Here is a 25,642-nt window from a genome sequence, read left to right as displayed (position 1 = left end):
CCCCTTGTCTGCAGTGAGTTGGTGCAAATCTACCCTCAACACAGTAACCAATTAGACTGTGGTTTTCATGTTGATTGCTGTAGGCTAGTGTTTCTCCAACTTTGAGGCCAAAGATGATACATTGCTCTGCCTACTGCTCTCTTTGTCCAACTCAACTCTGATGTCAGCCATGAGAATCTGCTCTGCTTAGTGCTCGCTCGGTCCATTAGATGCTACTCTGCATAATGCTTACTCAACTGTAAACTAATCTATGAGATGTCTCTCTGCATACTTGTGCAGTCCACCTCATCTCTGAGGCCAGCAATGAGACAGTGCTCTGCATACTGCTCGCTTATTCCACGCTAAATCTGAGGCTAGCAATAAGAAACTGCTCTGCATACTGCTCGCTCAGTCCACCTAATCTCTGAGGTTATCCATGAGATGCTACTCTGTATGCTGTTTGCTTATTCCACCTGAACTTTGAGGTCATCCATGAGACACTGCTCTGTATACTGTGTGCTTATTCCACCTCAACTCTGAGGCTAGCCATGAGATGCTGCTATGCATACTGCTCGCTCATTCTACCTAAACTCTGAGGCTAACAATAAGAAACTGCTCTTCATACTGCTAGCTCGGTCCACCTCATCTCTGAGGTTATCCATGAGATGTTGCTCTGTATACTGCTTGCTTATTCCACCTCAACTCTGAGGTCATCCATGAGATGCTGCTCTGTATACTTGTCACTCAGTCCAACCAAAACTCTGAGGCCAGCCATGAGACATTGCTCTGCATACTGCGCACTCATTCCACCTCAACTCTGAGGCCAGCCATGAGATGCTGCTCTGCATACTGCTCGCTCAGTCCATCTCAACTCTGAGGACAGTCAAGAGTTCCTCCTCTGCATACTGCTTGCTCGTCTGCAGGGGGGAATTTACAGCTGTATTAACAACTGGATAGAAGGAGTTGCTTCCCTCCAGCCCAACACGCTTTTCTAAGAACCCCTTTTATTTGCTAAAGGCTCTGTTCAGTGACTGACATAGCAGAAACCCCTACACAACTTGGGATAAAGAGCAAGGTCTAATAGAGGTTATGCTGTATCTCATTTCCCCTTGCTGGCAGGGTCAGTCTGGGCTACCAGAATACTATAGAACCCTATGTTGGACCCAAGTCATTGAGAATTTCCATCAACCCGTTCTTAGGTCAAACATAGGCCTATATAAAACCGTAGAACATGCATGCGCTACATCAATTTGTTGTCACAATGCAGGTGTCACGATCTCCACTGGGCCCTCAGAGGTCCAGTCCGACGCTGCTTGTTTAAGAAAGAGTTAACTATAGAGATAGGATATATTTTGCCTTTAGAGGAAGAAGCAACAGCAGAAATGTTTTCCAAAGTGCAGACGGGCTTTAAATTTGCTTTGATGATTTATTTATATTTTTGTACGCTGGAATCTGTGAAACACCATTAACTCCGTATTTTAATTGCATGCAAATTATATGAAATAGAATTGGCTTATCTCGATTTGGGGACCCTTTCACAAGCATAGTAATTAGAATGCCGTGTCGTTAGAGTAAAAACAGTGCCTGCTAATCGGGATGATTTGTGTATTACTCGCACACCGCCCATTCACCAACACAAGTTCCATTTAAAATGTGCAGTCTGCCATTAAAATCCGAGTTGGTTTGTGTTTTTTTTTTCTTTTTAAACAAAAGGAAGTGATTTTACCCCACAAAGCAACTGGAAATATAATTCCAAAGAGGTGACCCCTGTTAACATCCATTTTACTACCGACCGTACTAAGCCAATGTACATATTTTATAGCTTTTACTGTGTGTAAGAACCTGCAAAGTACCCCTGGAATTGGATGTCTGTTACCCCAATGTTTCTATATATCTGTAACCTTGTTATGAGCTAAGGGGGCCCAGCCTGAAGGCCAGTTAGGGGGAGATTTGGGGTGAGTGCTTATTTGTGCCCTGGGTACCCCTGGAACTATAGCAGGGTGACACCCCAATGTTTCTATATATCTGTAACCTTGTTATGAGCTAAGGGGGCCCAGTCTGAAGGTCAGTTAGGGGGAGTTTTGGGGTGAGTGCTTATTTGTACCCTGGGTACCCCTGGAACTATAGCAGGGTGACTGTTACCCCAATGTTTCTATATATCTGTAACCTTGTTATGAGCTAAGGGGGCCCAGTCTGAAGGTCAGTTAGGGGGAGATTTGGGGTGAGTGCTTATTTGTGCCCTGGGTACCCCTGGAACTATAGCAGGGTGACTGTTACCCCAATGTTTCTATATATCTGTAACCTTGTTATGAGCTAAGGGGGCCCAGTCTGAAAGTCAGTTAGGGGGAGATTTGGGGTGAGTGCTTATTTGTACCCTGGGTACCCCTGGAACTATAGCAGGGTGACTGTTACCCCAATGTTTCTATATATCTGTAACCTTGTTATGAGCTAAGGGGGCCCAGTCTGAAGGCCAGTTAGGGGGAGATTTGGGGTGAGTGATTATTTGTACCCTGGGTACCCCTGTTACCCCAATGTTTCTATATATCTGTAACCTTGTTATGAGCTAAGGGGGCCCAGCCTGAAGGCCAGTTAGGGGGAGATTTGGGGTGAGTGCTTATTTGAACTGGTACCCCAGGAACTATAGCAGGGTGACTGTTACCCCAATGTTTCTATATATCTGTAACCTTGTTATGAGCTAAGAGGATTCAGTCTGAAGCGCAGTTAGGGGGAGATTTGGGGTGAGTGCTTATTTGTACCCTGGGTACCCCTGGAACTATAGCAGGGTGACACCCCAATGTTTCTATATATCTGTAACCTTGTTATGAGCTAGGGGGGCCCAGCCTGAAGGCCAGTTAGGGGGAGATTTGGGGTGAGTGCTTATTTGTGCCCTGGGTACCCCTGGAACTATAGCAGGGTGACTGTTACCCCAATGTTTCTATATATCTGTAACCTTGTTATGAGCTAGGGGGGCCCAGCCTGAAGGCCAGTTAGGGGGAGATTTGGGGTGAGTGCTTATTTGTGCCCTGGGTACCCCTGGAACTATAGCAGGGTGACTGTTACCCCAATGTTTCTATATATCTGTAACCTTGTTATGAGCTAAGGGGGCCCAGTCTGAAGGTCAGTTAGGGAGAGATTTGGGGTGAGTGTTTATTTGTGCCCTGGGTACCCCTGGAACTATATCAGGGTGACTGTTACCCCAATGTTTCTATATATCTGTTACCTTGTTATGAGCTAGGGGGGCCCAGCCTGAAGGCCAGTTAGGGGGAGATTTGGGGTGAGTGCTTATTTGTACCCTGGGTACCCCTGGAACTATAGCAGGGTGACACCCCAATGTTTCTATATATCTGTAACCTTGTTATGAGCTGAGGGGGCCCAGCCTGAAGGCCAGTTAGGGGGATATTTGGGGCGAGTGCTTATTTGTACTCTGGGTACCCCGGGAACTATAGCAGGGTGACTGTTACCCCAATGTTTCTATATATCTGTAACCTTGGTGACTGTCATATCATATATTTGTAACTTTGCTACAATCAAGGGGTTCACACCAAATGTCGGACCAGCTGACTTCTGCTACATTGTTTCAGGAGGCAGAAGCAGTAGTGCAGAGAATAGAAATAGCCAGACGCTGCTTTCAAAAGCAATTACTGTACATAGACGAATACCTATAAAACCAGTGAAAATTAGAATTCAAAGTATATTATACAATACATAGAATTCCACTTTCTTTAATTACACAAGCAGAAGTTTTATGGTGGAGTTTCCCTTTAATCTCAAGTGCTATACACTGACATGACCAGAACCCTTATCCTCTGGGTTTCAGTCCTTCTGTATCTCATTCTGCACATAGCTGCCACTGCACGGCCCCATTCCATTACATATGTTCAATATCAGCATCTTTTTAATTTATTGCATGCATGCTGTAAAGTTCAGGAAACATGAAGCAGATTACAGTAAAACAAGATATATTGCGGCAAGATCATAAAATGCAAGTATCTGTTTGCATACAGTGGCATCTAGCTTTTGTAGCCTGATTAATGCCTTGGGCTGGAGATACATCACTGACATCTACTTGTTCTCGCATTGCTCTATACAAACATCACACTCCATAAAAAGAATACACACAATAGGGCAATGAATTTATTATTGGTGGTAAATTAATCTGCTGCTTTATTTTGCAATACTGCTCATGGGGAGAACTGACTCTGAACGGTGATGGATTTTCTGTGTCCCTAGGGATAGTAGTTATTTGGGGCCCTTTATTCCAATTTCATGTAATATCTCTTCCAGGAATGTGCACAAAGTCTTTAGGGGGTTGGCCACACGTATAGTGGAGTTGGTAGGGCAATAGCTGTAGGGAGGGAACATCAGGTATAGTAGGATAAATGGTGCTAGTTGGCCAATAGGGAGACAGCAGGGCAAGATGGATACTGTAGGAATAGATGTGACAGTAGGATAAATATTGATAGTAGGCCAAGATGGCGATGTTATGACAAGATGGAGACTGTAGACAAATGATGATGATGATGGTAGGACAAATGACGATGATGGTAGGAGAGATGATGAGAATAGGACAAGATGAAGGCAGTAGACAAATGATGATGATGATGGTAGGACAAATGATGATTATGGTAGGAGAGATGATGACTATAGGACAAGATGAAGGCAGTAGGACAAATGATGACAATAGGACAAAATGGAGACAAATTATAACACGAAAACAGGATGGAAATCGACATGATGGAGATAGTAGGACAAGATGGATACAGTATAAGTAGATACTGACAGTAGGGCACAATGGAGACAGTAGACAAATGATGATGACGATGCTAGTGGTAGGACAAATGACAGTAGGACAAGATGGAGGCAGTAGGATGAATGATTATAGTAGGACAAGATGGAGACAGTAGGACATGATGGATAGAGTATAACTAGATGGGAACAGTAGTACAAATGACGGAGTTGGTAGGAGAGACAATGACAGTAGGACAAGATGGAGGCAGTAGGACAAATGATGACATTAGGACAATATGTAGACAGTAGGACAAATGAAGACATTAAGACAGGATGGAGACATTATGAGAAGATGGATACAGTACAAGTAGATACTGACACAATGGAGACCATAGGACAGGATGGAGCCAGTAGGGCAAGAAGGAGACAGTACAATTAGATAGTGACAGCAAGGTACAATGGAGACAGTAGGGCAAATGATGATGGTAGGGCAATCATCTGAAGACAGTAGGGCAAGATGGGGCATAGGAAACATCAGGTGTAACAGGGCAAGATGGATACTGTAGGACAAGATGAAAAAAGTAAGACAAGATGGTGACAGCAGAACATGAGGAAGAAAGTATGACACAATGGAGACTGTTTGGCAAGATGGATCTAGTACCAGGTGATGTGACTGCAGGGCAAGATGTTGGTAAAAAGGTAAGATAGAGACAATGGAACAACATGATGACTGTTGAGCAACATGGTTACAGTGCTATAATAATGCAACTGTAAGACCAGAAGACACTTATGGGGCAATATTTTGACAATACGACAAGAAGGCAACAGTAACACTTGATGTCAGTGATACCCAACTTCCGCCCCTTCAATTGCTGTTGCAGTACAAGTTGTAGGAACCCCCAGCAGCCAAATGCTAGTGGTGCAATTCAAGAACATTTAAAGGGCAATGGATCAGAACTACTGGGCATTGCTACCAGTAGACATTGGCATATTACTATGCTTGGTTGGGGGGGCAATGATCCAATGCTGAGCTACGGAACCGTCTAGGGAGTTTTGTGCATAATCCGTCTCTGATTTCCAATCTAGTTAGAATGTTGCCCTTACAGTATCTAGGTCCATTAATTAAGGCCACTAGTGGATTGTTAATTAAGGCTGTGCATCTGAAAAAAAAAACACAACACTTTTTAATTTGGCCGTTTGCTGCTTAATTGGTCCTTTAATTAAAAGCACGGGCCAGAGTTGCTAGTTTGATATGAATAAACACAGAGATTTTACAGATGGGCCTTGAAATGGCATCAGCTCCAAAGAACCCAACAAGGAAATGCATTTTTGGCTTTTTCCTAACAAACTGCTACATATCAGTAGTCTGAACTGATAGCTCATGGGGGGGGGGGTCCCATGTACCTGTGTCCAAACCAAAGCAAGGTAAAACTTTGAACTATCCATGCAGAAATTAATTGTATTCCCTTTCAATCTCTAGATCTTTTAGTTGCACCTTAGTTGACACTTAAGGTGGCCATAGACTCAAAGATCCGCTCGTTTGGCGACATCACCAAACGAGCGGATCTTTCCCCGATATGCCACTAAACTGCGTGGCTATATCGGGGGTAATTCGAGCGTTCGGCCATATGGCCGAACGATCGAATTACGATGCGCCAAGCGGCTCCGACGGGTCGGTCGGGTAAAAATCCAACCTTCCCGATCGATATCGTGGCCAGATATCGATCGGGAAGACCCGTCGGAAGCCCCCATACACGGGCAGATAAGCTGTCAAATCGGTCCAAACGACCGATATCTGCAGCTTTATCTGCCCATGTATGGCCACCTTTAAACAATGATTCAATTAAATGGAACGGCCTCCCCTCGGCACCAAAGTGCATCAATTAGTTGTAGACTATGCTAAATCTCGCCAGGTGTCCCAATTCTCTGAGAACCCTCCTCCTCCTTCTCACATGGCTTGCAGGGAGCAATATACTCAGTCTGATCAGGTTGGATCCTGTAAAGGCATCAGCATGGCAGCACCACAGATTCTACATTTATGGGGTTTCAATCTGATTGATGCTTGTAAAGCTGCTCATACCCTGACCAATAAACTCTGCCAACTCAAACTACATCAACAGCTTACAGGCCCATTTATTAGGACTCCCCAAGGTCAGGCCTGGAGGCCCAGGGCCCACCAGGCCCCAACCTTAAGGGCCCACTCCTACCTCTATGGCTTCCCTGTGCACATCTACCCGCCTATCCAAAGCACCAAACCAATGTAACACTTGCCCCCCAATGCCCCCCATCTGACTGTAGCTTGTACTTTCCCCTCCTCCTGCTCCTACAAACTTGCAGCCACTGGTCCTGGCAGGGGCTAGGCCTGGGTCGGAACTCGAAGGGGCCCCAAGGGCTGGGGTTTTATCCCTGTGTCCTGCCCTGGGCCTCTCAGAAGTTGATACACGTATCTGGGTGAAAATCAGCCAGATAACTACCAGATAGGGTTGCCACCCGGCCAGTATTCTACACGCCTAGCCGGTAAAACACCTGCCAAGTCTGGAGCCGGCATTACAAATTACCAGCAATGTAGCTGCCGGTAAATTTGTAATACACCTAACAAAAGCCCTTGGCCCGCCTACAATCTGCTCAAAACGTACCTTTTCTCCTCCTTCTGGCCATTGCACTCTGTGGCTCCACCCCCTTTTACATCATGGCCCGCCCTTTTTATATCACAGGCCTCCCCTTTTGTTCCCTCCTCCCACAACCAGCCGGTGGAAATTTTATGAAAAGGTGGCAACCCTACTACCACACCCTATAAAAATATGTTTAGATGGGTCCTAATAGACCTGTATCATGATACCATTGTTTGCCACAATGGATGAGCCTGATTTGGCCACCCTTGCCCTGTGCCAAATCAGGCTCATCCAATTGGGCAAATGGCTGGATCTGATAATATGCCCAGCATAAGCCTGACAACACATGGCACAGAAAGCAAACATCAGTAGGCATCACACTGATGTCAGTAATTTATACTGACCCAACCCATTGCAAACCCCAGCATTGGGGTTTGCAATAGGTTGGGTCAGTATAAATTACTGACAATGTGGAACAAGAGCTGAGTTGGGCAGAATCTGGGTACAAAGGGGGCAAAGCCATGGCTGATGGGCCAAGATGAGAAAGATCAAGGTTTGAAGCTATTCATTACTTTATGTGCCAATCGCAGAGGATGCAACATGTGTCCATGGCTGGAATCAAACCTAAAGCTGGCCATAGATGTTCCCATTTTTAAAAGATCCAATCCTCATCGTGAGACCACGATCTTCTCGGAACGATCGTACGAATTTACCATCAACTAAAAAGATCAATTTGCCAGGAAAACAAAGGGGAGCTGCCTGCTTGGCCCTGCAAACATAGAAAGATTGTACTGGGACTGACAAAGATTTTTTAACCTGGCCGATCAATCTCCTGACAGATGTCGGCCAAAAAATCGTAAGATGGTCGATCGTTCGAATCCCACTAACCGCACGATAATTTGGAAGGATCGGTTGTTCGGCAAGAAGAATCCTCTGGGGAGCTTAAGGCCCCAGCACTGCAAGACAATGCCAATAACTTCACCACGGGATCTATAAAGCTTATTAGCTATTAGTCCATGACATAATTAAATGGCTAGAGTATAATTGAATCAAATTCATATAGTACATAATAAAGCAGCAGCTCCATGTTGATGAAACATTGAAATTCACTAAAGTACAGTAGAATAAAACCTAATTCCATTCATTTCTGGGCCCTGTGATTTGTGGTCTCTCTAACATTAACCTTTTCTTCTGAAAATACCAACCTTCTTCTGAATTACTGAAACCAATCAATATGTTATCAGCCCATCTGAGTAAGGGGTCACAAAAGGGCTCCTGTAAAATGGACTTCCTGGCTGGATCCCTTTTTATTGTGTGAGAGGGGCACGGATGTCAAGATATTACATTTTTTGTTCCCCTGTGAATTGGCTTCTTGCCTGCCACTGCCCAGATCAATGGGAGAGAAGGTTCAACTCGTCTTGTTTCAGCCTTGTTTACTACGTGACCTTGTAACCCCCAAATAGGCATTTATATCCAAAAAAATCTGCCCGGGAATGACTTCAGAATGCCATGCTGCCAAAATTCCCATTAGCCGGCAACCAGAAGGCCCAAAGGGGTTACAGTTTAGGTACAGCAATATCTATTTCCGAGAATTCCAACCCTCTAACTAACGTGTGGTCTTTCCCGGCAGGGACTGACGTGTTCATTCTTATCAGCACATTTAATAATATTTAGCATGGTGAACTGTGTTTACGACTTTTTTCAATAAATACAACCCTTCCCCAACCTGTTCATTTAGCCAGAAAAAAAAAAGACTAGTCATTTAATGACTAGAAACCAAAGTTAATCAAAAAAAACAATTATGTTTTGGTTATTCCTGCAAGGATGTAGATGTATAGAAAGATCTCCTACTGTCTCTGTCTTGCCCTACTGTCACTATCTTACCATACTGTATCTATCTTGCCCAAATGTCTCCAACTTGTCCTGCTGTCTCTGTCTTGCCCAGATGTCTCCATGTTGTCCTGCTGTCTATATTTTGCCCTACTGTCTCTGTCTTGCCCTACAGTCACTATCGTACCAAACTGTATCTATCTTGCCCAAATGTCTCCACCTTGTCCTGCTGTCTCCATCTTGCTCAGATGTCTCCACCTTGTCCTGCTGTCTCTGTCTTGCCCAGATGTCTCCATGTTGTCCTGCTGTCTATATTTTGCCCTACTGTCTCTGTCTTGCCCTACTGTCACTATCGTACCAAACTGTATCTATCTTGCCCAATTGTCTCCACCTTGTCCTGCTGCCTCCACCTTGTCCTACTGTTTCAGTACAATACCTGTTATTACCCTAATTTTTCTTCCTAAAAGATCTTCTCTGTGGGATCCCACTTTATGGGGGAAAACAACTCTGTATGCATTAAACGCTTAGGTCCCTGGTTCTAAACCAGGTCGTTCCTGACAACTACTGACAACTTGTCGTCCTAGCTCCATATTGTCTACTGTCACCATCTTGTCTTAATGTCACCATCTTGCAGGGCTGGTACTAGGGGTAGGCAGAAGAGGCAGATGCCTAGGGAGCAATGATTGGGGGAGCTGGACAGATACCTCTTTTGCCCAACCCTAGACCAGACTCACCTGCCACTTTGCTTGCACGCTATGTAGCCTGCATGACAGAGGAAATGGGTGGGAGCTTGCTGGCCAGGTTGCCTAGGTCCTGGCCCGCCTCTGCCATCTTGCCATACTGTTCTGTCTTGCCCTACTGTCTCTATCTTGCCCAGATGTCTCCACCTTGTCTAGCTGTCTTCTTCTTGCCCTATTGTCTCCATCTTGTACTACTGTCACTATCTAACCATACTGTATCTATCTTGCCCAACTGTCTCCACCTTGCCCAACTGTCTCCACCTTGCCCAAATGTTTCCACCTTGTCCTGCTGTCTTCATCTGGCCCTACTGTCTTTGTCTTGTCCTACTGCCACTATCTTAACCATACTGTATTTATCTTGCTCAACTGTCTCCACTTTGTCCTGCTGTTTCCATCTTGCCCAGATGTCTCCACGTTGTCCTGCTGTCTATATTTTGCCCTACTGTCTCTGTCTTGCCCTACTGTCTCTTTCTTGCCCTACTGTAACTATCTTACCATACTGTATCTATCTTGCCCAATTATCTCCACCTTGTCCTGCTGCCTCCATCTTGCCCTACTGTTTCACTACAATACCTGCTATCACCCTAATTCTCCTTCCTAAAAGATCTGGGGAAAGCACTCAACCTATTAATAAAAAAAAAATTCAAAGTCATGACAAGTTTAATATGGTCTTTTATAATTCTATAATATTGCATTTCTTTTTATAGTACACTTAATGCCATTTAATTAAGCAATGTGTTAACTGAGCGAATCGTTTCCAGGCTGATACCCAAGCCCTTCTGCACAGCTGAGCCGCCATCGTTCGTATCCTTATTCCACTCTGCTTATTCCATTCCATTTGAAAGCTGAAGAAGAAATAATAACAGAAAACAGGGGGCAAAGAGTAAAAAGGCAGAGTTATTTTTGGAGGTGACCACAGAGCGCAAAGCCTTGTACTCACCAGGCAAGGGACGCAGAGAAAAATGGAAATAAGAAAATACCGGGGCGATTGCTGAGAGAGGGGTACAAGGTGGCCTGACATTCCACTTCTCTTCATGATTATAGTCACGGTATATTTACAGGTTTGTGGAGGTGGCGTTTGGTAAGGACAAACTTCTGGGGAACAGTCGGCGATTAGAATGGGAAGTGAGTCACCCGTATAATTTGGTTTGTTCAGAACAATCTCCTGAATCGTAGCAATTATCCAAAAAACACAAATAATCGCTTTAATCAACCTCCCCCTAGGGTAAGGCTGCCTCATAATTATCTGAACTAGTATTCTCAGCCTTTCCTAGGACAGCAGAAGACAACAGACTGAAGGTGTAATTTACAATCTGCACCAATTAGTGTCTTGCATTGGTGTCCAAGGTCAAAGTCAATGGCCCCTTGTCTCCCCATTATCTCAAAAGTCCTGCACTGCTTTCTGTGCTAGAATGACTGGCGCGCATATAACTGGTGTGGCCTCTTTTCGTCAATGGGACCTTAAACAGTAACCAAGGGTGGCACCTAGGGTGTCGATAAGATGTTCAGATTAGGGAGTGTCAGCAGGTGCTACAATACCCAGTTTAGTCTAAAAATGTCTAGAATAATGAAAGCAAGGGTCTCATTGGTTAGTCTTCCGCACAAAGGGGCAGAGTTTCTAAAGGGGGAATTGTCGCCAGCAACCGATTCGCACCCATTGCTACACCTCGCCAGGCGCAAATGCACTCAGACTACGCTAATTCACTAAAATGTGGAGTTTCTCAGCATTTTTGCCAAGCGAAACTTCGCTAGGGATCTTGCTCTCAAGTCAATTTGCATAGGACGGGAAATTTAAAGTTGTATGGAGGTCTTTATGTTAAATGTTGGTGCATATACTTACAAATTACACTTTTTAAAACACATGAGCCCATTGTAAAAATATGTTCCATATGTTTGCAAAAGGTAAGGTGAAAACTGGTTCCCCAAAAAAAGTTCAAGTTAGGTCTTTTGCAGGCAATCAGGCTGAAAAAAGGAAAAGTCGCCAGCGTTTTTTGGACTTTGATGCATTTATGGCACAGAATATAATGTAAGTGACAGAAGATTGAGGAAGATCTAGCTGCTTTATAGCACTTCGGCTGGTCTGAGGTGGCGAAGGCAACTCTGGCGAAAAAGTTAACGATCAGTAAAATCTGCTCTCTAGATCGACCGTTTGACAGATCGAAAAGTCGCCTGTCGATAGAGTTTGAATGACCGCTAGCACCAGTCTCTTTCGCTAGTGAATTGGAACCTGCACCCGTTAGTAAATCGGCGATGTCCCTGTGGGCGGTAACGCTAGCGAAATGTCGCTAGCGTTATCAACTTCGCCCTTTAGTAAATCTGCCCTAAGTGCTATAAGGGTTTTATGGTGAAGAGGGTTGACAAATGGCAATGTAAAAGGTTGAATAAGGGTACCACGAAAAGGAACCTAGAGAACATGGAGACAATGTGGTTTGGAATGTGGGATACATTATACAGTCATGTGGACATCAATGGGGAGATGAGATTGAGTCAAGGTTGAGCTGAGGTTGAAAAATTAAACAGGCACTAGTGTGAAATGATAAATGTGTGGGTTGATATGACATCAGAGAAGAACAGAACTAGCTACTATATTCATGAGGAGAGGATAATATGACAAATGACAAGCAGAGGGATGTTAAAAAGGAAGAAGAAAGTAAAAAAAAGAGAAACACTTAGAAATGGTTGATGGTTTGGGTCAATAAGAATGAAAGTGGACAGGAAGATGAGATGGCAAAGAAAGAGAACGGTGGAACAACCAAGAATGGGAAGCTGAATAGAGTTACAGAGTTCCAAAGACAATGGGGTAGTGTTGGGTAAAAAGGAAGAGAATGAATGTACATAGAATAAAAATAGAAACAAGAGAAAAGGCAATATAGGAAAGTCAAGAAAGAGAAGGGAAATAGGTTTGTGGAAAAGAGATAAAGTCAATGTCTGAGATGCAAGGAGATGGCTTGAGTGACAGCAAATGGATAAAGAATGCTTGGATGAAGAGAATGGAATGTGAAAATCAAGAATGGATGACTGGTAAAGGGAAGACCCATCTGGGAAGGGATGGAGGAAAGTGAAAGATGAATGGTAGGTAGGCAGAGGGAAATCATCAGATCATGGAATATAACGAGGAGAAGACGATGCAAAGTGTAAGAGAATAAGGATGGGTGAATAAGAGTTTGGAAAAAATAGAAAAACAAAAGACATATAAGTAAAGGTTGATTTGTGGTGGGATGATGTCTGTTGGGGAGAAGAGACAGAGAGAAACAGATTAGAGGAAAAGTATTCATGTGGAACATCTCTAGTCTCTAGTCACAGATGCTAAACCCTTGACATGGACCATGTTGTTCAGCAACAGAAGAATGTTTAGCTTGAAGGGTTTTGGACGTGGACAATCACCTTCTAAAAGTGCAAATTGTTTCTCAAGTTGGGGGTTTTTTGGTTTTGAGCTCCCACCCTTGTTCATTCCTATGATTAATATCTGAACTGAATTATTTATGAATTATTTATGAAGGGGTGGTTCATTGCTTTTGATTTCCAAAGGAAGTGATTTCTGCCCATTTTCACGGCTGGTTAGTCACAGCGGCGCTTCAAGAGATATCTCACTCCATAATTAATTTACATATTATTTTAATGCATGAGATTTGCATTCAAGAAAGGAGCATATCTCTTGTTTTAAGGACAAAGCTGATGAGATGCAGATCCTGAAGCACTTCCATCCCTCTCCTTCTTTTATTAAAAGGAAGAACAATTCATCAGAAGCACAAATGGAGCTAATAAGATGGATAAGAACATTCTGAAAAACCCTAAACAATTTAGCTGTGAGTACTGTTGCTCTTTTACGGCAATAATAAGCTGTAAACTTAGACCATATCATTAATTCCGAGTGCTATGGGCAAGTCCTCATTGGATGCCCTTGCTTATTAAAGTCAATGAATTAGATTCAGTTACTTAAGAAAAAGCAGAAAAAGAGCACTTGACAGGATTCAATTAGTTTGGCGCTACTCAGTGCTGTCAGTCTCATACATAGCAACTACAGTCTAAAGGATATTGTAAACATTGTTATTCTAAGCCTCCTCAAATCAATGCCAATAACTTTCTTCAATTTGGCACTGTATTTATACTTCTATGTGTTCTGGGGTTTTATACATGGAATTGGCACTGTATTTATCCTACTGTGTGTTCTGGGGTATTATACATGGAATTGGCACTGTATTTATCCTGCTGTGTGTTCTGGGGTATTATACATGGAATTGGCACTGTATTTATCCTACTGTGTGTTCTGGGGTATTATACATGGAATTGGCACTGTATTTATCCTGCTGTGTGTTCTGGGGTATTATACATGGAATTGGCACTGTATTTATCCTGCTGTGTGTTCTGGGGTATTATACATGGAATTGGCACTGTATTTATCCTGCTGTGTGTTCTGGGGTATTATACATGGAATTGGCACTGTATTTATCCTGCTGTGTGTTCTGGGGTATCATAAATGGAATTGGCCCTGTATTTATCCTGCAGTGTGTTCTGGGATCTTATACATGGAATTGGCACTGTATTTATCCTGCTGTGTGTTCTGGGACATATTACATGGAATTAGCACTGTATTTATCTTGTTGTGTGTTCTGGGGTATAATACATGGAATTGGTACTGTATTTATCCTGCTGTGTGTTCTGGGGTATTATACATGGAATTGCCACTGTATTTATCCTGCTGTGTGTTCTGGGGTATTATACATGGAATTGGCACTGTATTTATCTGCCATGTATTCTGGTACATATTACATGAAATTGGCACTGTATTTATCTGCTGTGTGTTCTGGGGTATTATACATGGAATTGGCACTGTATTTATCTGCTGTGTGTTCTGGGGTATTATACATGGAATTGGCACTGTATTTATCCTGCTGTGTGTTCTGGGGTATTACATAAGGAATTGGCACTGTATTTATCCTGCTGTATGTTCTGGGGTATTATACATGGAATTGGCACTGTATTTATCCTGCTGTGTGTTCTGGGGTATTATACATGGAATTGGCACTGTATTTATCTGCTGTGTGTTCTGGGGTATTATACATGGAATTGGCCCTGTATTTATCTGCTGTGTGTTCTGGGGTATTATACATGGAATTGGCACTGTATTTATCTGCTGTGTGTTCTGGGGTATTATACATGGAATTGGCCCTGTATTTGTCCTGCCATGTGTTCTGGGGTATTATACATGGAATTGCCACTGTATTTATCCTGTTATGCGTTTTGTTGTATTATACATGGAATTGGTAATGTATTTATCCTGACGTGTTCTGGGGTATTATACATGGAGTTGGCCCTGTATTTATGATTTCTGGAACATAATACATGGAATTGGCACTGCATTTATGTTGTTGTGAGTTTTGGGGTATTATACACGGAAATGTCACTTTATTTATCTTGTGTGTATCTTGTGGGTTATTATCGTTAAATTGTCACTAAGCTATATTACCTTGTATTCTGGGGGCAGAATATATACGGATTTGGCACTGCATTTTTCCTGCCATGTGAAGTTTTTTATGGAAATTAGCTAATCATGGAAATGGCATTGTGTTTATGGCAAAAAAAATCTTCGGAGGGCTCGGCGCACTGCACTTCCCAACCAACCCACAAATAGTTATACCACAGATGGAGTCTACAACCACAGTTATTAAAAAGGGATATTGCTAGAGCCACAACCAGTAATAATGACATGTTGGGTATGGCTCGTTTGCCACATTTTGCCCTCTTTTAGACAGGGCCGGATTTACATAGAGGGCGCCCCTAGGTCCACTGCCATTCGTCGCCCCTGTCCCCTCCCCTTTATTCGTGCAAATTTTCATCATCAATGGGGAAATTTAAAAAATGATTGTATCTCCAGCGCATCCCCAGTGTTTTTGAACCAATGTGGATGTGGTTGGGCAGCATGCCGCCCTAGGCCCGGGCCTAGGTGGCCTTTCCACAAATCCGGGCCTGCTTTTAGACTAATTACATTATAGAGTAAGAGGCCCGGTGACAAAAATGCTTTACATTAGCAACTATGAAAATGTCTGCTTGTCTGGTTCGCAGCTAAAGGAAGGTGCTTAAACCCTTCACAGGTAATAGTATTAGATACATCATAACATTATGTTCCGAAATCTGAAACAGAATAACATTGGCTGGATATGAGAGATTCCCATTAGGAAAAGCAGCCGCAATTTCCGCCTGTGACTATTAAATTACCACCGGCGAATGAACATCTATATCTGCTTTTACCTAATAAGGATTAATTTCCCCTGCAAAACATGTTTCCCTTTCGTTCCAAATACCAGTAAAAGGACATGTGGCTCTATATCAAATTCAAGGCAATAATTTATAATGGAGACGCGATTTTATTTTTTGTTTGCGGCTGCACTTTTAAAGCGGGGCATCCGCTAGCGGAAAATAATTACATTGATTTCGTAAATGAGGCCGAATAAATGGAAGTCGTTTTTCACTCAGCCGTTTCTATGAAAGCAGGCAGGACAGTAAGTATCAGTAATGGCTCTAAGTGACTACTGGAGCTATTTATGGGGGAGGTAGGCTGCCATGTGATGCCATCAGTGCATTTACCAGGAGAAAGAGTACATTATTCAATGATATTCAGATACAATAGTACCCTGTGTACAAGACTTTGTGTACAGCAGGATTATGGATATAATGGAATTCTGGGTGCAGTAGAAATCATAATCTAATGGGATTCTTTGTAAAGAATAATTCTGGGTACATAGGAATCTGGCTGTGATGGGCTTCAGTTCTAGCCAGGTAGGTTCTTTAGCTCTAGGAGTTCTGTAGGGTTCACCAGGGTTCTGTAGCTCTAAAGACCTAGTTGATTCCATAAATGGGATTCTTTCTAGTGGAGAATTCTTAGTACACGGGAATATAGGTGTGATGGGCTTCAAAACAAGAGACAATTCTAGCCAGGTTGGTTCTTAAGCTCTAGGAGTTCTGTAGGGTTCTCCAGGGTTCTGTAGCTCTGAAGACCTAGTTGATGCCATAAACAGGATTCTTTCTAGTGAAGAATCCTTGGTACATGGGCTGATAGGTGTGATGTGCTTCAGAACAAGAGACAATTCAAGTCAAATGGGTTCTTTAGCTCTAGGAGTTCTGTAGGGTTCACCAGGGTTCTGTAGCTCTAAAGACCTAGTTGATGCCATAAATGGGATTCTTTCTAGTGGAGAATTCTTAGTACATGGGAATATAGGTGTGATGGGCTTCAAAACAAGAGACAATTCTAGCCAGGTTGGTTCTTTAGCTCTAGGAGTTCTGTAGGGTTCTCCTGGGTTCTGTAGCTCTGAAGACCTAGTTGATGCCATAAACAGGATTCTTTCTAGTGGAGAATTCTTGGTACATGGGCTGATAGGTGTGATGTGCTTCAGAACAAGAGACAATTCTAGCCAGATGAGCTCTTTAGCGCAAGCAGTTCTGTAGGGTTCTGTAGTTCTGAAGACCTAGTGGATGCCATAAATGGGATTCTTTCTAGTGGATAATTCTAAGTACATGGGAATATAGGTGTGATAGGCTAGAGACAGTTCTAGCCAGGTTGGTTCTAGGAGTTCTGTAGGGTTGTCCAGGGTTCTGTAGCTCTGAAGACCTAACTGATGCCATAATTGGGATTCTTTCTAGTGGACAATTCGTGGTACATGGGAATATTGGTGTGATGGGCTTCAGAACAAGAGACAATTCAAGTCAAATGGGTTCTTTAGCTCTAGCAGTTCTGTAGGGTTCTCCAGTGTTCTGTAGGTCTGAAGACTTATCTGATTCCATAATTGGGATTCTTTCTAGTGGAGAATTCTTGGTACAAGGGAATATACATGTGATTGGCTTCAGAACAAGAGACAATTCTAGTCAGATGGATTCTTTGGCTCTAGGGGTTCTTTAGGGATCTCCAGGGCTCTGTAGCTTTAAAGACCCAGCTGATATCATAATTGGCTCACTCATATAAGTTTCAATGCCAAGTACTGCTGTGCCTCTAATTTACTTGCTGTGCAGGGTATCCAATAAGCCACCATAACCCCCACCTTATCTATAAGCCCAAGGAACAGAAAGGAGGGGCTTGTTTATACAGAGCTCATCGACTCTGTTCATTCCAGGTGGCAAAAGAACTAGGCAACACAGGTAAAAACAAAAAATACTCTGCAACCATTCACCAATGTTATAAAGCTGTGTGCTCTCTGTAATTGTTTTGTTGACTGATTAGAGCTTTGTTGTTGCTTATTATTCAATATAATTGCTCAATTAAATCCATTATCTCAGAACTCTCCTGTCAAACCCCCAATGCACTATGGGAGACACCAGGAGAAATATTTTGTGACAACAGTAAAAAACATTAATGTCCCTCGAAAAATGGGAGTGGCCAGGCTAATATGGCTGCAAATCAAATTATAAACAGGAAGCAGGAAGTGAGTATGACCAAATAGAAAATAATCTTTATTTTCTTCCATCTCTACTGTTGCTTCTGCCAGAGCACATGGTTTAAGGAGCATATCTTAATTACATATACAAATAACTAGAAGCCAACAAGCTTTTATATTTTTTGTCTAAAGAAATTAATACACATTTATTAAAATGCTGGTACCAGGTGATCCCGATTAAAATCACAAACAGATGCTTTGATTTAATGACTACATAGTGGATATTCATGTTCTGAGCTGTCTCGACTTATCCGTGATTGCAGACATGCCTGGGTAAAGGTATCTGTAATATATACAGCCCTCACAAAGGTAGGTGCCAATCAAATGAGTTTGATTCATGCAAATATAGGAGGATTATGGGAAAGGCACCCTTGGAGTCTGTCTTGGGTCCCATCAGAAGGAAGAGGCAGGTGAGACAGCCATGACAGCAGAAAAAGCAGTGAGTTATATATTTTTGGCTCTTGCTACTGCAGGACTTGGGGGCCGTGGAATAAGACAGGAGGGGCATTAACTATGACCCGGGATACAAGTGTAAGAGCAATAAAGGGGACCACAGCCTGTCTTTTAATACTTATTATAACTATAGAGAACCTGTTTTTATACTGCCACCCAGTCCAAGGCAGCCTGTGAATCAGCTACCCTTATTTTTTGCGATATTATAGTTCAACATTGGCAGAAAGGAAACCGCTCAGACACTCGTATAATAAATGACAGGAGGGGAAACGTTTGTCCGGAAACGTATTCCTTAAATCACCCAAGTTCCACTCTAATAAAGTGGAGAACTTTCTCTACCTGACACTGGCGATGAATAAATTCCTATTTGATGGGAACACTTTGCAGTTGTATTTATTTGCCTGCACTTGGTTTGTGTCCATATTTAGACTATCCGTGCCAAATAAACACTGAATAAATGATATAGTGGCAGCTTTAGGAACTCGATGGCGTTTGTGTTGCTTGTAAATTCATATATTGGCCCGGCTCCAGGACAGGCAATGAAGAGATCATGCACATCCCTGTGACAAATTTGCAAAAGGGTTGTTTCTTAACTAAAAGAAGCTGCAATGAATTTAACTAATGGAGAACTTAAACTGACAGCATTGGGAAGTAAGCGAAGGAATGTATTGTATAGGAAGAGGTATTTATTATATAGGGGTGCAAATAGGAGAGACTGCCCCACAAAGCAGCAGTTATAGGTAGGAAAAGCGAGGGAAAGCAGAACAAGATACAGGCAGTAAGGCAAGTTGGCTACAGTAGAGCAAGATTGCAGAAAGAACAAAAGATGGAGACAGTACGGCAAGATTGAGACAGTAGGGCAAGATGGAGACAGTAGGACAAGATGATGACAGTAGGGCAAGATGGAGACAGTAGGACAAGATGACGACAGTAGGACAAGATGGAGACAGTAGGGCAAGATGACGACAGTAGGGCAAGATGACGACAGTAGGACAAGATGGAGACAGTAGGGCAAGATGACGACAGTAGGGCAAGATGACGACAGTAGGGTGAGATGGAGACAGTAGGATAAAATGGAAACAGTAGGGCAAGATGGAGACAGCAGGGAGAGATGGAGACAGTAGGACAAGATTGAGAAAGTAGGGCAATATGGAAACAAATGGACAGTAGGGTTAAATGGAGACAGTGTGGCAAGATGGAGACAGTAGGATGAGATGGTAATAGTAGGATGAGATGGAAACTGCAGGGTGAGATGGAGAAAGCAGGGAGAGATGGAGACAGTTGGACACGGAAGTAGGGTGAGATGGGGACGGTAGCACAAGATGGAGACAGTAGGGTAAGATGGAGACAGTAGGGCAAGATGGAGACATTAGCGCAACATGGAGAAAGTAGGGTGAGATTGAGACAGTAGGGAGGGATGGAGACAGTAGGGCAAGATGGAGACACTAGGACAAGATGGAGACAGTAGAACAAGATGGGGACAGTAGAACAAGATGGAGACAGTAGGACAAGATGGAGACAGTAGGGCAAGATGGAGACAGTAGAACAAGATGGGGACAGTAGAACAAGATGGAGACAGTTGAACAAGATAGAGACTGTAGAACAAGATGGAGACAGTAGGACAAGATGGGGACAGTAGAACAAGATGGAGGCTGTAGGGAGAGATGGAGACAGTAAAACAAGATGGGGACAGTAGAACAAGATGGAGAAAGTAGGGCAAAATGGAGACAGTAGGGAGAGATTGAGATAGTAGGACAGATTATCCTACTTTATAACAAAAAGAGGCCTCTTGAAGCCTTATTTTGGAGGGGGACCCCGACTACCAAAGATAACAATAATTGAGTTTTTTTTTTGCATATATACCTGCAATACATACTGATATTTATTCCCAAAGAACCACAGTATCAGGGGCAGAGGAAGCGGATCCTGCAGGGGGCCTAAGAGTGTAGAGGGCCCAGAAATGAGCAATTTCAATATATCTCGGTAGAATATGTCAACGTATTAATATATTGAGTCCTAAAATTAGAATATGTCAACGTATTAATATATTGAGTCCTAAAATGTAATTTACTGCGGGGCCCTGCAACACCTAGTTCTGCCATTGTACAGTATGTTAAAAAGAGCATATGTGATGTCAGACAGGTCAATTTGGGCCAATTTGTGTATTTAGCAGCCAAAACCCACAGGGCCCGGTTTCCTAAAGTTGCCCACTGTCCCGCTCTCATAGCTAAAGGCCCCTCAGAAAGAAGTGCAGTAACTGTTCACTACCCAAACAGTTGCGTTTTGGACCGATATTACCTTCCTAGGAAATGTTTATGGCCCCGGGGATGCTGGAGCGACATTTTGGCCAGCTGTGATACAGGGTAATAGAATGAAATTGTGAATTTTCATAGAAAAGCATTAGCACGGAGCCACGAGTTGGAGTGATTCTACTACAAATGATCAGTAGTCACAACTTCTGGGCAACGAAGTGCCAGGGCCAAGCAAGTGCTCAGCGGCACAAAAGCTCTAACCTGCAGAGCAGCCCCACATTGCGCAGCTGACAATCTAATCCAGCTTGAGTTGCCCTTTAATACAGCAAACGTCGCTGATGATCTAGAAACAGATTTCTCTTATTACTTTACCCTCACTCATTATTTCCTGGTTTGTTACAGACACATTTAGGCTTCTCGCAATGAAAACGAAAGGATAAATCATAATCAGTCGTCATGACAACCAACCTGTCACCCAAGCATGGAGACTTAAATGCCACATCACTTTCCTCTTCAGAATCTTGTTTGGGAAAGATGTTCCCTATAAAGTTTAGTTTCATGCATCACCCTAAAAATATCTTATTCCAAGGAACTCCCCAATATCCATTCATTCTCATTGGGTTCATAGTTATGGATAATGTCATTGCTGTCGACAGCAGTGTCTTGTTATTGTGGGTTCTGGCTCTTGAAACTATGTAGCAACATCAGCCTCGAGTGCTTCTTCATAGGTCTGGCTTCTGCTACATTTTTTTGGCAGTAGGAACCCAAAGTTCAAGGAATTCTAGGAGCAGGGAGAGTTGAGAAGTGGAAGGAAGGCACCACCATCAGTAATCATAGGGGCCCCTATGCTAAATAAATTAGCAGGGCACACCAACCAAGGGTGCCCCCATTATTAGACCATTGGCTACCTGGACCTCCCTGTCACTAGAATGGGACCCCAATATAAAAATGTTAAATAGCCCCAACTCCACCCAGGACCCAACCCATGCCCAACTCTGCCACAGATCTCCTGACTGGTGGCCCCTCCTTGAAGGTGGCCTGGAAGTGGGTGGGGCTGAAGCAGAGTTGCCAGGTTGGCGGTTTTCTGGCCAAATTGGGCTACTAATTTAAAACTCAGGAGCGTTTTGAAAGTACAAACTAGCTAAGGTACAGATTTGGGCTACTTTTTGGGCTGGTTTGTATCATGGAGACCAGCCAAAGTTTTTTTCTTGCCCTAATGTGCCAAGCCTGTGTCTCCCAATGCATGTTGGGTAATGTAGTTTTTGTTCAACAATTTGCCAACTGCCATGTTTAATGTAGGACTACAATACCCAGCATGCAATGGGACTGACTTATGTAGAAGTCGGGAGTTACCAGATTTTGGGCTCTGTACCCCAGTCTCCCATCCCTCTTAAGCATTCTCACATTTTCCAGTAGCTTTTCTCAATTTCAGACAATTTTGGGGCAAAAATCGACTGGCCACCAAAATGTGTAGAGGTTGAAGTGTTTTACCAATATTTATTGTAATTGTATATGAATTAGGGCCTTATGGGACCCCTATATCTCCTGGGCCCCCTCTGTATTATACCCCTGGTGACGGGCAAATCTGTGCCAAAAAATTGAGAAACAGCGAAAATTTGAAAAGTTTTGATGTGCCTCTTGGCTAGTTTTGGGCTACTTTTGAAGTGCCTCTTGGCTAGTTTTGGGCTACTTTTGAAGTGCCTCTTGGCTAGTTTTGGGCTACTTTTGATGTGCCTCTTGGCTAGTTTGGGGCTACTTTTGAAGTGCCTCTTGGCTAGTTTGGGGCTACTTTTGAAGTCCCTCTGGCTAGTTTTGGCCTGGTTTTGTAGCTGACTTTGGCTGGTTTTGAAAATTAGACCTGGCAACCCAGGGCTGAAGGCAATGTGTTTGAGGGGCAGGAAGAAAGGAGGTGAAGGCAGTGTGTGGGTGTCAGCCAGTGTCAGACTGGTTGGTCCAGGGCCTACAAGGGCTGCCACCCTTGGAGGCCCTCCACCCACTGGCCCCCAGCTCCAGCCATGAGGTCCACCAGCCCTGCAATCCCCCTCTCCACCAGCATGCACCTTGGCCTATATTTTAGATCAGGAGGCATCACCAGGCCTTCAGCAGGAGCGGGTCAGGGTTGGTGGGGCCCACCAGGTTTTTTCTGGTGTCCCGCCAGCCCAGTATGACCCTGGTGTCAGCGCCTGGCACAACTGGCAGTAAGGTGGCACTTAGTGACAATGTCTGAAGAATTATGAGTCTGTATATTGATATATCTGCACTTGTGTTTCCAGTCTTTATTCATCCATATTTATTGTTTATCATTTCCTCCCTCCCCTTTCTCGGCACTAAATTCTCCTTCCATAAAACCCATGCAGATCTTCTCAATTTATGAACGGTAATAACGCTTCCCATAATAATTAATGCAATGTTTTCTCCGCTACCAGGCGTGAGTAACGGCACCAGCCCCAATCCCTCGGATCATCTTTCTTCCTCTCCCTTTATGGCTTAAAGGGAAAGTATCACTGAAGAGTAATTTAAAGGTAAAGCACCGAGACTGAGACATAACTGTCTCAAGGTAAGTAGCTTGGCCCCCGCAGCCCCAATTCCGACCGTCTTGCAGAGTTATTTTTACCTTATCGTACAGGGAGCAGGCAGTCAAGTGTGACAATAGCAATTGCAGAGCTGGCAGTCAGGGCCGGCACAGAGCTCCTTGCACGACAAACACATGGGTATGATAATCACATATTAAACAGGGAAAAGCTTTTAGCCTTCTCCAATGTTACAAAGGGGAAATCTAGCACCAAAGGGCACATTAATAAGCAGCTCCACTGACAGTTTGAGCCTTATGGTGTGGGGGTGCATCAGGTAAGGCACTGGGTCAAGTAGTATTGCTTTGGGTGCAAGGCTCTGCTGATGCCTCTTAAAGGAGAAGGAAAGCTAACGAAGCAGTTGATTGCCAATAGATCAGTCACAATAGTGCAAGCTATAATACTATATTTATTCTGCAGAATGCTTTACCATATCTGAGTAAACAGCTCTAGACACTGTCTCTGTTTGTTTAGGATAGCAGCTGCCATATTAGCTTGGTGTGACATCAATTCCTGCCTGAGTCTCTTCCTGCTCACTCATAGCGCTGGGCTCAGATTACAACAGGGAGAGGGGAAAAGGGAGGGGAGGGAGCAAACTGAGCATGCTCAAGCCCTAGCCCTGGAGGTTTATGCTGAAAACAGGAAGTCTGATACAGTTTTGAGGCTGTGTGTTTGCATCATTAAAAATCATTGAAAATATGTTATTCATATTTAAACCCTCATCAAGCCACACAATGTCAGAAGTGGAATGACAAACACAATTGGCTGTTCCTGCAGAAACCAGTTAAATGTCTAAACAGAAATAGTTTTATGGTACAGGCTATGAGCAAACTTAGTAGCTGAATGAATTGTGCTTAGCACAGGGAATACCTAAGCTGTCATAGTTTTATAGGATCTCTCTGTACAGACTATGAGCAAACTTAGGGACTGTTCCTGCTGAATTGTGCTTAGTACAGGGAATACCTATGCTGCCATAGTTTTATGGGATCTCTCTGTACAGACTATGAGCAAACTTAGGGACTGTTCCTGCTGAATTGTGCTTAGTACAGGGAATACCTATGCTGCTATAGTTTTATGGGATCTCTCTGTACAGACTATGAGCAAACTTAGGGACTGTTCCTGCTGAATTGTGCTTAGTACAGGGAATACCTATGCTGCCATAGTTTTATGGGATCTCTCTGTACAGACTATGAGGAAACTTAGGGGCTGTTCCTGCTGAATTGTGCTCAGTACAGGGGAATACCTATGCTGCCATAGTTTTATGGGATCTCTCTGTACAGACTATGAGCAAACTTAGGGACTGTTCCTGCTGAATTGTGCTTAGTACAGGGGAATACCTATGCTGTCATAGTTTTATAGGATCTCTCTGTACAGACTATGAGCAAACTTAGGGACTGTTCCTGCTGAATTGTGCTTAGTACAGGGAATACCTATGCTGCCGTAGTTTTATGGGATCTCTCTGTACAGACTATAAGCAAACTTAGGGACTGTTCCTGCTGAATTGTGCTTAGTACAGAGGAATACCTATGCTGCCATAGTTTTATGGGATCTCTCTGTACAGACTATGAGCAAACTTAGGGGACTGTTCCTGCTGAATTGTGCTTAGTATATAGGAATACCTATGCTGCCATAGTTTTATGGGATCTCTCTGTACAGACTATGAGCAAACTTAGGGGACTGTTCCTGCTGAATTGTGCTTAGTATATAGGCATACCTATGCTGCCATAGTTTTATGGGATCTCTTTGTACAGACTATGAGCAAGCGTAAGGGGCTGTTACTGATGGATTGTGCTTAGTACAGAGGAATACCTATGCTGCCATAGTTTTTATGGGATCTCTTTGTACAGACTATAAGCAAGCGTAAGGGGCTGTTCCTGATGGATTGTGCTTAGTACAAGGGCCTTATCTGATATTTTTTAGAATTCTCTTTCCCCTGGATTCTATGGCTCCGGCCTTATTAGGTATCCCTCTCTCTACTGGCACTTGACTCTCTGACAGTACATGTAGGTGCTCCCAACAAGGTGCTAAATTGGACAGGACCACACTTCCTAA

General features: G+C 43.4%; 1 protein-coding gene across 3 annotated transcripts in view; it reads right to left on the bottom strand.

Moving 5' to 3' along the window:
- The window catches only part of LOC108704366 (LARGE xylosyl- and glucuronyltransferase 1), a 217,024-nt gene that overhangs the window by 115,027 nt on the left and 76,355 nt on the right, over positions 1 to 25,642 (bottom strand). The window lies entirely within an intron of this gene.

This window comes from Xenopus laevis, chromosome 3L (assembly GCF_017654675.1).
Source record: "Xenopus laevis strain J_2021 chromosome 3L, Xenopus_laevis_v10.1, whole genome shotgun sequence".
NCBI classification, from domain to species: domain Eukaryota; kingdom Metazoa; phylum Chordata; class Amphibia; order Anura; family Pipidae; genus Xenopus; species Xenopus laevis.
This window is presented reverse-complemented; position numbering and strand designations above follow the sequence as displayed.